Below are 14,493 nucleotides of genomic sequence, written 5' to 3' on the forward strand. Positions count from 1 at the left end.
GGAATTTAACAAGGTTTAAGACAATCAAAAAATTATTTGCATCGCTTTGCTTGTTTTAATGTTTTCTCGCAAAACGTCGATCCAGAACAGTTTTGTCCAGCGTACTATATTATGTTTCTTTTTAAATATGCCTAAGAAAGTCCTAAAATCGTGCAAAACCTGAGATCTTGTTTGAGGCGTACTCTTCTCAGTTCGCGAAGAGTTTTGCCTTTAGGTTTCATCGATTTAAGATGACGACATGGCAACAAGGGCGCCTTGTCAAGTGCGACTTATATTTTACTAGTTGCAGGTTTTTCCTTGCTTTGTTTTATGCCGGCTTTCCTCGTCATTTGTTACCGTTCACTTCGCCAGTTAGTTTGTTTCGCTTGTCTTCCTGTTGTGCACCTTGGCCTCTCGCTATCTCGCTGCCTCTCTTAGTTGTTTTCACTGTTTCCCTTTCTATATTTTTCGTTTTGCTTCTTTCGTTGCTGCATATTTGCCGTTTGCGTACTTTTCTTACCGTCCCGGCAGATTTTGTATTTCGTTTTATATCCCGCTCGTTATCTTTCACGTGCTTGTACACGGCTTTGTTACGTTCCGCCCGGAATGTGGGCTGAAAAGCGAAGGAGATTTTATTACACTTTACTTCCGAGAGTGCCATTAACAGGGCTGAGAAGCCAAGAAGGTCTTTTAACTTGGGCTGAGTAGCTAAAAAGGTCTTTTACACTGTATTTCCCAAAGTATTAGTTGAGCTGAAAAGCCAAGGAGACCTGTTAAGTTGGGCTGAGAAGCCAAGAAGATTTTATTACAATTTCTTTCCCTGATGTGTGTTGCCAGGGCTGACAAGCTAAGAAGGTCTCTTAAATTGGGCTGAGAAGCTGAAAAGGTCTTTTTAAATTGCATTGCTCAGAGTATGAGTTGGGCTGGGAAGCCGAGAAGACCTGTTAAGTTGGGCTGACAAGCCAATGACGCCTTATTATTTTGTATGCTGGGTTGAGAAGCCAAGAAGATTTTTATTACATTTTATTCCCCGATGTGCGTTAGCAGGGCTGAGAAGCCAGGAAGGCTTTGTTATGTTTATATTTCCCAGTGTGTTATATAAACCCTTTTGTTTCATTATTTATCTTTTATATGTTTACTGGGCTAAGGTCCTAAATTTCTTTCTTCTGCCCTTGGTAGCCTGAAAGGGTGTCTAATGCCCTAGCCGGATTAATGGCGCTCAGGCTACCATCCCTTGGGTGGTTTCTTTTTATTATTCTTTTTCTCTTCCTTGCCCTTTTGTTTTATTATGTTCTCCCAAAGGATGGCAGCCTATTATTCCTTATCCTCGATTTGTACTCATGATATTGTTTTCTTAGTCCCCCTTTATTTTATTATACCCTGTGTGTTATAAACCCTTTTGTTTTATTATTTATCCTTTACGGTTTACTGGGCTTGGGTCCTAAATTTCTTTGTTTTTTTTCTCCCCATGGTAGCCTGAAAAGGTGTCTAATGCCCTAGCCGGATTATTGGTGCTCAGGCTACCATTACTTGGGTGGTTTCTTTTTGTTTTTGTTTTTCTCTTCCTTGCTTTCGGTTTTATGTTTTATTATTTCGTTGTTCCTGTTTGTTCCCCCAAGGGATGGCAGCCTGTTATTCCTTATCCTCGGTTTGTACTCATGGTATTATTTTCTTAGTTCCCCTTTCCTTAATTTTTTTTTTTTCCTTACTGTTGTGATGATGTTGAATACCTTGGGGTATGCAAATGTATAAGGGCCTTTTGAGTTTTGGATTAAATTGGTTTTGGTTTGTTTAGTGAGTTTGAGTCTTTGAGGTTTGGCTTGTCTTACGTTATGGCGTTTGTTTAGGTGGGTGTTGTACGTTTGCACATTTCGTTTGACCTTCCGCGGTCGCCATTTTTCTCCAAATCTTATACGAGCAAGAAATGGACTGCTGTGAATAGTAGCTATCCGCACTCGATCTAACGGCGCTGAGTCGCGTAAAGCAGGCTGCACTTTCGTCTTCAGGCGAGAAGAGAAATACGTTGAGCAAGGCGACGAGAAGTTCACAATGTGAAGAGGCCCAATCGAGAATGAGTAAATCCATCGGAGCAATGCAGCTCATGTAGTGGAGGTTTGCCATTTCTTGTACTTCATGTAGTATGCACGAAACGTCAATCTTTTTTTTTGAAATTCAGTTGTTGTATAACAAGTATAGCCAGAAGTCAATATGGTAACTCGTATAACTAGAATAACCCGTAAGCCACACATGTCAACCATCATCCACTGGGAAATCGACGGCTTTGCTCATAGAGCACTTTGATTGTATCAAGAATAAATTAATCTTCCATGATTGTCTTCGTAGCATTTTACCACATCGATGTAATGTTTTGAGTTCAGTAAAATCGTGCCACCTTTGCTGTGTCTTGTTCCATGACTACAAAAAATCTTTCTGCCCCACTCTGCTTCCCAAAAAGCTTTTGTTTTTTACATCACTGTATGTGTCTTGCAGAAAATAGAAATGTGCTTTTTGGCTCTATTATGAATGATTTGAAATGTGTTTAAATCATTCATAATAAAAAAAGAATTTCAAATTCCTACTTGTATTCTTTAGCATTTGTTATATCATTATTTATAGAGGTGTGAGAATACTTGATATTTGCATGTAAATGTTGGGCATAACATTTTGTCTCTTGATATATGCTAACTTTGTGTCAAATATGGAGCGTTGTAGCATTGGGAGAAAAAAAATCTTAAAGTGATAAAAAACACGAACAAGAATAAAATCGAAACGATGAATGACGAATACTAACAGAAAAATATTCCGACTAACTAAACATAGAACTAAGGTTCATTTTGACCTGATCAAGCTAATTCTCTCTCACAGAAATAAGAAGAGAGCACTTTACTGAGACAATGACTTTTTAACCCTTTCCCCCTCCCCAAAAAATTCCTCAGAATTAAATGTTCGAGTTGCGTTTTCTACAGCAACCCCAATTGCCTTATCGACCGATCATTTTTGGCAGTGCGTCAGATCATATCTGAATCTGGTTGTCGTAGGAAAGGTTTGAAAGAATGCCGTCCCAAACGGCTGAAACGTAGAGTTTGGTGTCATTTTATGCCGCTCGAGAAGATAGTTGTGTAAGTAATATATCAAACACGAGAGAGTGTTTCATCGGAATATTCAAACATCGTGAAGAGAGTTGAAAATACGACGCGCAGCGGAGTATTTTTGACAAAATTCTGAATCGAAACAAAAACTAAGGAGTAAACGGAGAAGTAAATCGACAAAATATGAATTAAGACCGGGTATCCAAACCCCTTCACGGTTATGATTCTTTGTTGTAACTTCATGAATTATTAATGAAAGATTACAAAAGAAAAAAGTTTGTGTACCACATAATGAAGGTCGTAATAAAGACCTAACTTAATTCAAAAGCCACGTTTTGTCATTCACAGACATAAAAACGTTGCCGTACAGAAGGGGATTTGGAGGGGTAAAGGTTTGACACAAATACTTCCTGTATATCAAAGCATGGCAAAGGTGGCGTAGACGTCTTCTCAATTCGATTCGTGTACAAGATCTCTGTCAACTTAGCCTGTGAACAGGCTCCCGATTGTGTTATAGGGGAAGGAAAAAACCGGTAGGTGGAAATCGCGGAGAGTGGTCCGGAGAGAAAAAAATCCCACCCCGGTAGGCTCGCTTCGCTCGCCCTATTTTATTTTATTTTTTTTCACGCTCGTCGGTAGCCTGTTCACAGACGATGCCAACTCTCCCAGATTATCCAGGAGCTAGTTCCTGGATACAAACCAAATCTTCCGTGATCCGGTCTCCTACACAGGCTGAGGTCACCTCTTATATTTTGACCAATAATTGTCGTTTTCGGGGGAAATTTTTGGAATATTTGCCGATGCATTTCTGTGGTTGAGTCGGCAAAGTTCTCCTTTTAATTTCAACGACGCTTTTAAGGTCGACAAAGTAAAACTGGCGATATACTTGAAGCGCGTGATTGGTGAAAAAAATTCTCTGTGATGCGTGATTTAACAGAAAAATTCAGCGTGATGGGGGATTGGCACCTCCCCCCACCCCCTCCTTTTTCCACCCTCTAAAAAGTACGCCCGTCCGCCATGCCGGTCACGCGAGTCTCCAATTTCTAAGACTGCTAAGATATGGTGCCCGCCAGGAGCTCCGCTATTATTCAGACTACTCACGCTGCGAATGTAATGGATACAAATTTGATTTCTATCATGACGTAAGCGACGCATACCGTGATATGTTATTCCATGGGTACCCAGACGACGATCGAATAGTATCCCATGATACATCTGGTTTAGGCTTATATTATCACTGCGTACATGACGTCATCATTCATTCCACGCTCTCGGGATGAAGCCATGGCGTGCTTTCACACACTGGATTCCGTGGCTTCTGCTTTTAAGAGTACCGAGCTAGTTTATATTCAATGCGTTTCAGAGGAGAATTTTGCCGTTACAGTGAAGGGTTTTACTTGTGTTTCGTTGGTCTGTCGAGAAATACATATAAGCTATGTGGAAAGCATGGACGAACGAAGAAGAGCTCTCGTTCCTGTGGTTGTTGTGAATTCGCCTACGGACGAATTATTCGCTGGGGTAAGAAGCCCTGTGCTGATACGAATAAGTTACAACAGTTACATTCTCCGAAGAGAAGTTCAGGGGTTTTCTGATTTTTCTTTTGACATTTCTTGTCCGCTTCTTAGCAGGCTTGTTCCGTGTTGTGCCGTTTGCTGCATGACATCTCTTGATTACGGCTCCATTGAACTATTGAAATTTACGAAGTTAAACACTCCGTTATGAAGGCTAGTTATCACTGCTGAGCATTTTGCAGTTTCGGAAAGAATAGTAACCAAAACACCTTCGAAAATAATCATTTTGACTCTAAAAGATGACCAAGCACGGGAATAAAGCGCCAAACGAACACACGCAACACTGGTAATTGCACTGGTATGTTACGAAATTTCAGTCCTCTTCGATCGCTTGAAAGGTCATAAAAATGTGGGTACTTCTCGGTACTTCTTTGCCAAAAATCATTATTATGTCTATATTTTGTGGCGTGATGCCCAAAAATCGAAGACATCAACATACTGTGCAAAGAAAAGCGAATATTCACGACCTTGTTGCGGGTCAACGAACACTTTGTGATGCGAATAGTCACAGAACACGATCAACGACAAGAACACTATAATAAGGCCGTGCTCTTAAACACTTACAAATCATTATAATCGCGTCAAAGATTTAAAGAATGCACTTTTCTAACCTTTTACTGCAATAAAAATAAGAAATAGACCGCGGAGAAAACCACGTTATTTCACGCTGAAATCCATGATAACTTCGATGTTGTGTCACGTACGTAGAAAATTGCATCATGGGATACTATCCGATCGTCGTCTGATGGGTACCGAATTGCCCTATTCCAAAGGTGCCAGCTGTATCTTATAAGAACCTTACCAGATCAGTTCTCACATTCAGTTCTCTCAGCTGTACCTTGATAGTTTTTGCAAGTGCCAGCACCGAAATTTTCTATAAACATCGAATCTTCTATCAGTTGATGGGTCACCTTACACCTAAGCCCCACTGCAGATTTCAGAATTCACCATATTCGGGTACATCTAAAAGTCTTCTGACTGTTGATTATACCACGCATTTGTTGACTCTGCTTCTTAAATTCAATAATCCGGGTTGCAAATTACACCACGAAAACAGGAGGAATGTGGTTTGATGAGCTAATGAAGCTTCAACAGCTATGGCCTTGTGTTTTTCAGTCTACGTTAAATTTGCCACGTTCTTCATTCTTTTGATAGATCATTTAATTATCTCCAGTTGTTCATATTTAGGGCAGTAAAAGTTATACGTGTTGTTCAATAGCCCGAGGTCAACACATTTTCTCCCCCTGTTGAATGTCTTTCGGTGAGCACGAAATGACAGTAATGTGATGTCAGATATCCTTACTTTTGAGTTCATAAAAATTACCTCTTATGACCATATTTCCTTGGTTTCAAGAGATCAGTTTCCTTATCACGAAGAACAGAACGGTTCAGACATCTGAGATTGTGTTCCTTCAGCAACAGCACCGAAAGTAATCATCTTCCGTGTGCGAATGAGCTCGTCACGTATCATCACAGCAGGAATATATTAGAACCTTAGCTTGAACCGTCTAATAGGAGTAGGACCTGTAAGCCAAAGAAAAAAGTATAAATTTGTTGGCGCTGTTTGTTTAATATCAAAGCAAGGACGCATTTCGATCACTCTTTTTGTTGAACCGCAGAGTTTCATTTGTTGCGTACATCTACACCAGATATGAACTTTCTGATGTACTTGGAGAACAACATGAAATTGTTTACGTTTTTGGCAACTTGCTACAGCGCGAATTTGTGAACTGGTCGGATTTCTCTGGGGCACAAACAACTTGCATTTGAAAGCAAAAAAGGGTAAATCTGCCAGATCAGTCATGTCTCCATGAAAACGGGTTACTCCGAAATTTTGCATTTTTAAAGTAGATACCCTCCTGGTAGAAAGATTCCCCATTTTAAAGATTACCCTTACCCGTTCCCTGTTCCCCGTTCCCATTCTCATTTTCCGATTCCATGTTCCGATTCCATATTCCCTGTTTTAAAGATAGCCATTTTGGGAGGAATGCATCCACTTTGAGCGAATTTATAGGGTATGCAGATCTGATGGATTTTCGTGAAATTTCGCCAGAACAGGGATAATGACAAACGAAAGGGTGTCGAAAAATTTGGATATTTAACATATTTTTCCCGTGGCGTCCATTTACGGAACCCGTCTTGTATATTTTTAGCTACTCCAACTTTGCGGATGTGGACATCTGGATAACCGATCAGAATTTCGAAAAAGCCCGACACACTTTCGTTGACTGATGCCTTGTGAACAAGACTGTGCAGCCATTTTGCTCGTGCGGCGGCATCCGAGAGCCGATAAATTCAATAGAAGAACCTCGGTCGTTTTACGCCTTACCGGCTCCTGACACTTCCTAAAAGAAAAAATCGCTTAAAGTGTATTTTTATCGTAAACTACATTTATTAAGCTTTCTTCTGATATATAGTTTGTTAGGGTTTTATTGAAACTGGCGCGCGTACGAATTTTTTCCCCAAGGACACCCGCGAAGGTGGGAAGTAACCTTAAGGACTGTTTTTACGATTTTCTGTCTCTTATTTCGTAAAAAAAGAGCTCAGTCGCACCAACTGTAGAAAACGTTCTTTGTTCCCGAACAGTAACGACCTCCCGAGAGTGTCTAGCCCCAAGGGCTAAGAAAGAACGAGGCCCTTAAAAGCGGGAATCTTTAAAATGGGGAATCTTTAAAAGCAGGAATCTTTAAAATGGGGAATCTTTAAAAGCAGGAATCTTTAAAATGGGGAATCTTTAAAAGCAGGAATCTTTAAAATGGGGAATCTTTAACAGCGGGAATCTTTAAAATGGGGAATCTTTAAAAGCGGGAATCTTTAAAAGCGGGATTCTTTAAAAGCGGGAATCTTTAAAATGGGGAATTTTTAAAAGCGGGAATCTTTAAAACGGGGAATCTTTTTTAAGCGGTAATCTTTAAAAGCGAGTGATTTCTTGACAACCACTGTTTCGCCCTTCCGTCCTTGTTCCTGGTTTTTGCGATAAAAACGGCTCAAAACGACCCTTGCCCTATCACATCTTGTTCGCCGAGATCATTTCACTTAAACTGTGGAAGACCTTCAAAGCGACCGATTCTTTCTTCTTTTAAGGAATTACAGTGAATGCAATGGTCACTTTGAAATTGCCTTCGCATGACCGCATGGCGTAGAAAGAGGTATCATGAAGCACACAATGACAAATTATACGCGAAATTCGCCGCCACATCGTTCGGACATCGAATTACGGCATTGCTGGTGTTCAGTGTCACGTCGTCCAAAATAAATCAAAATAAAAATCAAAACAGTTCAATAGATAAAGTCCAGAAACTTGAAAAGAAAGAAGGTAAATATGCAAAGACTCTCGCCAAGATTCAGGTCACAGCAAAGTTTCTTACGCAAGATATGGGGAGAAATTGTTTACCGAAATTTATAGGGATTTTTATGGAGACGCCATGCTGGTGCCCATCCGAATGGCGGTCGGAAACCAACAGAAACATTTGTCACTGAGTTTTGCTACAAAAGCGTGAATTTATCTCTCCAGGAACTCAAAAACATTTTTAAAATAATAGTTTTTCTAATACATGAACCAGGGCTGTCATTAAGGGCCGTAACCCGTAACACCTGTTACGGCTGAGTTCACTCGATGTTACGGGTGAAGATGTCGATTGATGGTACGAACATGCTACACTTACCTAATTTATTTTTAAACATTTACCTGTTGAAATAAACATAACTGTTTCATGGTGTCTTGCCTCCTTGGTTCTACTATTTATATTTTACTCTGGAGATGAACTTTCAGTTTGCTTAATCGCCCTGAATTACATTTAAACGCCATTTTAAGCAGCAAAACTTATTACGCAATGCGCTGCTCCTACCTTTTGAGAAATTCCGCCGACCGATGTAGAGTGTTGGCCAGGCTGATCGATCGTGTTTGGTCCCGCGCGTGTGTAGAGAAAGTTATGTTTTAATATGAATAAGAGAAAAGAACCCACGTCAAAACAGCCTGGGATCGACAGATTTTTTTTCTAAATCCCAACGGACCGATGGAAATGAGGAAGCTCGCAAAACAGCCGGTCGAGGCGGTCGACAAATACCAGCGATCACAGCTTCAAGTACTGCAAGTACTTCAGCAGCACGTGGGCAACCTGTAGAACCGAGTATTATGCTACAAAGAGTGGAAGAAAAATTTCCCGAGTCTAGAAATGGTAAAGCATTTCATTCTTATTACCACTGTAACGAAAAGAGCTGTTCAATGTCTGATCCAGCTTATTTGAGCTCCTCTAACGGTAAGATAGCTCGGTAATGTACAGATGTTATTATAATTTTTATTTCCGGTTTCACTCCCGTTTTTTGTATTTGACCATAATAACGAATTATTATAACTGTTAGCAAACATCAAACCATATTGCTGATTATGGACTGTCATTTTTTTTTTTTTTAAACAAGGAACACTCAATTCTGTTGGAGATATTTTATAACTTTATTCATTTGATCTCTGTAAATTAAGATGCATGAATTTGAAATTATGCACTGTGAAAAACAAACAGTACTAAAATAAGGACCACTTGCATAGGTTAGTGCGACAACCGTTATTTCACTATTTGCTGATGATGTACTATAACATATTATCACTCTGTTTTATCAGCGTTTTTGATTAGGACAGTTGCCATTTTCATGCCCTAGAAAGCAGGAAAATGCATTTCCAGGAGTTTCATGTTCAAAAAATTTCTGCGGGGGCATGCCCCCAGACCCCCCTTGATGCTCAGGTTCTTTCGAGCCTTCGGAACGTGGCCGTCGGCCACGTATTTTACCGCTACGGGTGATAACTTACATGCAACGGCTGCTTCAAAACTCAATGACAGCCCTGCATGAACTGTTCAGATAGCCAAATTCCCCGAAATAAGTCACTTTTTTAACCAACATGACAGCGCTCTTGCCCGTCATGTAAATGCCGCGTCACGCAAAAGCGTAGAAATTCAAGCGTAGTCTATTACAAAACCAATAACCACTTGGAACGAAAATTTGTATGAATATTAGTTTTCAGCTGCTCTTATACATCATGGAAGTAAAATCTCAGGAGGATCAATAGTTTTGTAGTTTGAATTTCAGCGACGTCAACCAAAACTGTGTTTTCCTTGCCATATACTTGTCGTTAAGTCGTAAGTCCTGCCATTAGCAAATGATAAGGCTAGGACAAATATCTATCGCTGCGAAACTCAATTTAAAGACGTCACAGTCCGAAGTTAAGATGAATCCAGGCGGTTCGATTCTTCGGTCGGTGTAGCGGATCTCAAAGAGTGAGAGTCGAGATTTGAACCGCTCCACTATCCCCCTAAACCGATGTGCTTTAATAGCGTGCAATATCATTACAATGAATAAATTTTACAACTGTATTTGTACCTCTTGAGTTGATACATGTGACAGAATAAAGAGCTTTCGATGCGAAACTGAGAGATTCTCGCTCACTTTTCAGTAAAGATTAACGCGATTAAATGTTCCCCATTTTATAGATTCCCGCTTTTCAAGAACCCCGTTTTAAAGGTCCCCGCTTTTAAAGATTCCCCGTGTTAAAGATTTCCGCTTTTAAAGGTTCTCTTTTGAAAGATTCTCGCTTTTAAAGATTCCCCATTTTAAAGATTCCCGCTTTTAACGATTCCCCGTTCCCCATTCCCGTTCCCCGATTCCTCGATTTCCCGTTCCCCGTTTTGAAGACAGCCACCTCAAAATCAAATGCGAGATTTTGGCTCATAAAGGTTCGTAAACAACTCGAGCCACGCCAGGAGATTATCTCGCCTTATGAAACCGCAAACCAATGGAACAACAGGACATCCTAGCGTCAATGACAATGGATCAGGATTTCCCGGGAAGAGCATCGCATTGCAACACGTTTTCTATCTCGCTGTCGCACTGAAGAGAAAGACACTCAAAACGGGCAAAATAACCAAAGGCAAAAGAACAAATGCGCGATATAAACAGTACCAAATAACATGAAACACGAGCTCCAAGATGAGCGTTTGCCGCGAAAATTTCCCTCGGCGGTTTCGTCCATTTAAGCGATTATGACAGCTTCCTGGTTTATTAACTTTATTTGAAAGTACGTTTTTTCTGAATAACTCGGCCTCTTTTTGAGATTTTTATTATTTTTCTTTTGTAAACTTAAGATAAAATGACTGACTTAAAATTTTGTCAAATAAAAGAAAAAAAAAAGATTTTTTGTGCCCTTGAAGGTGGGAAGTAACCTTAAAACATGGGATAAAACTCTTCGTTCCGTTTCATATTTATGTTTCTACCATGGATTAGCCTGCGTAGATTGGCGGTTTAAGCATTTTTTTAAGCAAATTGAACGTGAGCGCACAAAGCGGCGAAACCGCGAGGAACCGCCTGGCTAGCCTGCGAGCAGGCTCACGTTGGAGCACAAGCTCGCGTGACGCGGCCGAGAGCGCGAAATCGAGCGGCGAAGCCGCGAGACGAGAAAGTGAGCCTGCTCTGATCCCTGCGAACTTTTTTATTTCCACCCCGGAGACCACAGAAAAGAATAAGTCAATTAATTTTCACCGCAAGTATGAACTTTGGCAGCTCAGATTTCCCGGGAAAATTGTAAATCTTTTTCATAACAACATGCAGGCGCGATATCCGTTGTTGATAAAGCTTTGCCGAAGAAAAACCGTCGAAGTCTATGTCTAGCAAGGACACACACTTGATTCCAAGTGATCTTGCTTTGGCAGTCTGGTTTTTGCTGGTAAATGGGTAAACGCCTTCGTTTTGTTTCGTTGCCCGCATGCAATCACATGCGTTTGTAATATTTAACTCTTCACATATCCAGTCGGCAACACGACAAGTAGGTCTTGATTCTTTAACATATTTTCAACTGCTATTTCCTCTGTAGCTAGTTTGAAATTCAACCAGGCATAGACTGGAAATTTGTCAAAACATCAGTAATACGCGCACTCAGTTCTAAAGTCTTCCCCGGACTTCAAATGTGGACGACTTTAAAATATTTTATTGTGAGAACGTTCGGTTAATTACCGACTCCATGGGATTCTATTAAATCGCTCCTCATCAAACATAATAGATTGAAAGTTTTCTCGTCTTTCCCGCTTTTCGACCAATGGTATTTCACTTCGCTCAGGCGAAGCAGCCTGAATGAAAAAATTACAGAGATCAAGGCAGGCTCACTTTCTTGGCACCTCTCCACCAGACTCCTTACCGCCGGATCGCTTTGCTCTTCAGCTCGCGCGCGTGACTCAAAGGTGAGCCTTTTTATTTCCGCCCCCTATTACATATTTTGACAACCCGATGACAGGTTTTGTGAATCGTGATCAGAGCACAGATCGTAATAAGAAACTTCCAGCCAACTTACCCTGGTACATTCGTCCAGTGTTTATACCGGCTCAAATAACTCAAGTTGATCTTTCAACATTCGCGCGCGCTGCATTATCAACGTCATGAAATCGAACTTGAACGAGGATCCCACCGCAGCGGAACAGGAGCAAATTGAGGTGCCATCATTTTCATAGGCGAGGACCTCATTCCATAATATTGCGGCGAAAATTCAGCTGTTTGATCATACCCAGGTATGCATTGTTATATGCATAGAAACGTGGATACGTTGTATATGCAGCATCCTCCCTGGTGGCAGAATATATTGACAGTAATTACACAACAAAGGATCGAAGTTTGTCTAGAGAAAGTTGTAAATAATACTGAAAATGAAAAATACAATGCTTTCTTTTACGTGACGGATTGTTCGCCGTAAGAAGATCGATCCAATCTTTCCATGTTATCTGCCATGATAGTAAAAACTGGAAAGGAAACGCTTTGTCGACAATCGCACAATTTGCTCACCGCGGGAAGTGAAATATTACGCCGCCATCAGCGGATATATCTGTCATCTTGACCTTGGTTACCAACTGTAACCATGCCTGATCACAGGGTAATTACAACTTTTACCTCGGTTAAATTTCTTTTGTCTTTTGCGGCATTTACCGAAGTATCAGTTGGCTTTTACACACGGAAAATGTTTACCTTGGTAAGTAAACTATGGTACCTAGGTAAACCGTTCAAGTCTTAACACAGCATTAGCAGGGAAACGTCACTGTGATACTGTAGAGGCTATCAAAACAAAACTATCCGACGCTATGGCGATGCGGTGTTTGCTCGATGACGGCGAAGGGCAAAGCCTGTCAAGGAAGGAATCGAGAGAAGTGTAAACGATAATTGTGGACCTTGTTGTTGTCCGCTCAAGATCAAATTCGGATAATTTAAACATTTCCATTCAAAACCTTTTCAAGGCCTCTAAGCGTGAAGGATTTCAAAATGACACTTTGCCAGAAATCTGAAATTGGTCTAGAAATAGAAAGATCAGACACATCATCTGATCGTGTGTGCCATGCCTGTGTACGTAAAATAAGAAAAGCTTTTGAACTTCATAATTTCATCTACTGGAGCCTGCAGAAAGTAAAGCAAGCGCGATCGAAGTCCTCAAACAACAAAAGGACATAAAACATCAGGCGGCAATTCCATTGCTGAGAAGTTCAGCGATATTATTTCAAAAAATCTGGTCGTCGATGATAACAGCGAAATAACGATACTGGTTCTCGTAGACGACAATTCTTGTCTGGTGAGCGCAAACAGTGAAACACGGTAAAAATCATGTTTTGGCATAGCGTGTTGGGAAAACGGCCATCACATCTCTCCCGTGAGGTAAATTGTTTGCGGTTGTTTCTTGCTTGTGTTTGGAAGTTAACAATTTCGCGATATTTGCCAAGGATATTCAGGCGCGATAACGCTTGCGACAACGCATTCTCAATTTTCTCTTTACACGTCAATTGTAATCATTGTTGTTCCTTGGAGCTGTCCCTTGAGAGATTAGCGAAAATTTTGATTGATGGGTTAACCATCTGATCCAATGGCAATGGCCAGTGCGCCGGCGTACTGGACTAACAAAAAGTGCCGGTCATCCGAGGCTCCTTGCGGCTTGGCTATCTTAAAACAGGGAACGGGGAATCGGGGAATCGGGGAATCGGGGAATCGGAGAATCGGGGAATCGGGGAATCGGGGAATCGGGGAATCGGAGAATCGGGGAATCGGGGAATCGGGGAATCGGGGAATCGGGGAATCGGGGAATCGGGGAATCGGGGAATCGGGGAATCGGGGAATCGGGGAATCGGGGAATCGGGGAATCGGGGAATCGGGGAATCGGGGAATCGGGGAATCGGGGAATCGGGGAATCGGGGAATCGGGGAATCGGGGAATCGGGGAATCGGGGAATCGGGGAATCGGGGAATCGGGGAATCGGGGAATCGGGGAATCGGGGAATCGGGGAATCGGGGAATCGGGGAATCGGGGAATGGGAATGGAGAACCGGGGAATGGGAACGGGGAACGGGGAACGGGGAACGGGGAACGGGGAACGGGGAACGGGGAACGGGGAACGGGGAATCTTTAAAATGAGGAATCTATAAAAGCGGGAATCTTTAAAATGGGGAATCTTTAAAAGCGGGAATCTTTAAAATGGGGAATCTTTAAAAGCGGGAATCTTTAAAATGGGGAATCTTTAAAAGCGGGAATCTTTAAAATGGGGAATTCCCCATTTTAAAGATTCCCCGTTCCCCGTTCCCCATTCCCCATTCTCCATTCCCCATTCCCATTCTCCATTCCCATTCTCCATTCCCCATTCCCATTCTCCATTCCCATTCCCCATTCCCATTCCCTGATTCCCCGTTCCCCATTCCCCGTTCCTCGTTTTAAAGATAGCCTTGCAGCTTCGCCGCTAGTTAGGGACTTTAAGCAACGACAACGCGGACGGCGACGGGAACGCGATAAGATCAAGGAAAAGCCAAGAGGTCCACAGCGCATGATTGGCGGGAAACAGGTTGACGT

General features: G+C 41.6%; 1 protein-coding gene across 1 annotated transcript in view; it reads left to right on the forward strand.

Moving 5' to 3' along the window:
• The first annotated feature begins 12,479 nt into the window (after window positions 1–12,479).
• LOC110042987 (L-rhamnose-binding lectin CSL3-like) overlaps window positions 12,480–14,493 on the forward strand; it is a 13,004-nt gene continuing 10,990 nt past the window's right edge. Inside the window, exon 1 of the mRNA XM_020748377.2 lies at window positions 12,480–12,641. The gene's annotated coding sequence lies outside the window, so the exon portion shown is untranslated. The remainder of the gene's footprint in view (window positions 12,642–14,493) is intronic.

Source organism: Orbicella faveolata, unplaced genomic scaffold, assembly GCF_042242905.1.
Source record: "Orbicella faveolata isolate gen_17 unplaced genomic scaffold, um_ofav_v1 contig_36, whole genome shotgun sequence".
Classification (NCBI taxonomy): Eukaryota; Metazoa; Cnidaria; class Anthozoa; order Scleractinia; family Merulinidae; genus Orbicella; species Orbicella faveolata.